This window comes from Mandrillus leucophaeus, unplaced genomic scaffold (genome assembly GCF_000951045.1).
Source record: "Mandrillus leucophaeus isolate KB7577 unplaced genomic scaffold, Mleu.le_1.0 Scaffold13, whole genome shotgun sequence".
Taxonomy (NCBI): domain Eukaryota; kingdom Metazoa; phylum Chordata; class Mammalia; order Primates; family Cercopithecidae; genus Mandrillus; species Mandrillus leucophaeus.
Window position 1 is genome coordinate 2,663,322 of NW_012101254.1, and position 2,015 is coordinate 2,665,336.

Here is a 2,015-nt window from a genome sequence, read left to right on the forward strand (position 1 = left end):
CCAGGAGGCAGAGGTTGCGGTGAACCAAGATCGTGCCATTGCATTCCAGCCTGGGCAAAAAGAGCGAAACTCCGTCTCAAGAAAAAACAAAAAAAGAACAATGCTGGCTTCCCCAACTCACCCCCTACCCCCAGGACATGCTTTCATCTGTCCCTGTAGCACTACAGAAAAAGGGACCCCACTCTTTACCCCTGATTAGCCTTTCCCTGCACTGCTGTTTCTGATACTTTAGTAAATAAGTGTTTCATTCAAATGTTAACTTTAAACAGCAGACAGACATGAAAATTAGTAAAGCAAGGTTTAAGGTGACTGCATTCCAATTTATCACCTCCCTTTTGTGTCCCTGGTCAGACTACGAGCTCCAAGAAGATGGGAACCAGAGTGTTTTGTACAGTGCTGAATTCCCATGCCTGGCATAGCCCTTGGCTTAGAGAAAGCACTTAAAAATATCTGCAAAGGAAGGAAGAAATGAAGGAAAAGAGCGAGGAAAAACATGGTTTCCTCGATAACTGCTACGGGCTGAGGGGCCCTCCCTACACCATTCTTTGGTCTGTTCTGCCATGACCTTGAATGTTACACCACGACTATTCTGATAGTTATACCTCAGGAGTTGATTCCAGAAAAGATTTCACTACAAGGCCTCCTGGTCTCTCCTCACTTCTAAGCAAGTAACTGAGGCCACATTAGTGTTGCCCCATTTGCCATCCAGATTCCTAAGATCCGACATCTGCTGAGATCGTTCATGCAACTGTAATACTCCTCGGCCACCCTCTTACCAGAGCTCCCAGGTCACCTCCCAAGAATCCTACAGGTTGGGAGACCCAGTATCCATCCTTACTGTTGTCTCCACGCCATTCCAGCATCTTACCGAGTTCTCCCCAGACACACAAACAACAAACTACTGACCTCAAAGCAGATTAACCGAGTTTTCCCTAATTCAAGCCACTGAAGGCAAACGAGCCAGTGACAGAGAACAAGGGACTGCAACAAGGCAAGAGCTGGGTGCGACTGTGTTAAGAAGAGCTACAGTTTAAAGAACAATTCAGGATTTTTTTACAACTATCCACTAAAAACTTAAAACTTAATGTAAAACACTAGATAAAGAAAAAGAATTGAATACTTTCATTTCCAGCTTAAAATATAACAGATGTAATGATGTGGCAAAGAACCCAACTCATATTATGAATACAAATTTTTTTTTTTCTGGTGTTGCTTTCCCTCTTCTATTTGCATAGGCAATCAAGAGCTGACAGAAGCACCAGCAAATTGTCAGGTAGTAAATATTTATTTATGTTACTGTTACCATTAACTACAGTTTATCCTTCTGGGGCAAGGCAGGACAGACATGTTAGCATGTATAAAAACATTTAAAACTTGCCGTGTATGTGTGTGTGTGTGTGTGTGTGTGTGTATAGAAAAACATCTAAATCCTAGTACGCCATTATACAACTTTTCTCCTTTCTGTATTTGTAAAGATCTCTATAGAATACATGCTAATTTTTAAATCGGGAGGGGCGGGGGGCAGGGAGAGGCCAATTTATAAAAGGCCACAGCAGTGACATCATGAAAGGGCTCATGTCATTGCACCTGGAGTAAAACAAAATCTCTAAAGGAAGCATCAAACGGCTGAAGGACAGATGGGGAAAGGATGGTTTTGTTCAGCCATACTTGTCAAAGTTTACAATCCTTATCAAAGCCAAACTATTCATACTCGGCAACTAAAGCTGAAAAGACTCACCGTGGACAGGTATGATGCATGAACTGTTAACACACATTTTAGCCACTGAACCATTAGCACAGCACTGGGGAAAAACAAAACAAAACCCAAGTAAACTGATGTTCACAAATTCAAAAGTAAATTCAACTGAGCTATTACAAAAACCCAGACAGACAAGTGAAGATCTATAAATGTTGCTCTGTGAAGATGACTATAATAAATATTATCACTGTGTATATATCACTTTCCGTTTTCTCTTTCAGATTATCTGAGATCTGTGTCATAGATCTTGGGCAGG

The 2,015-nt window shown here is 41.5% G+C and overlaps 1 protein-coding gene across 1 annotated transcript in view; it reads right to left on the bottom strand.

Moving 5' to 3' along the window:
- WDR43 (WD repeat domain 43) overlaps positions 1-2,015 on the bottom strand; it is a 98,591-nt gene that overhangs the window by 7,859 nt on the left and 88,717 nt on the right. The gene's annotated exons all lie outside the window — the stretch shown is intronic.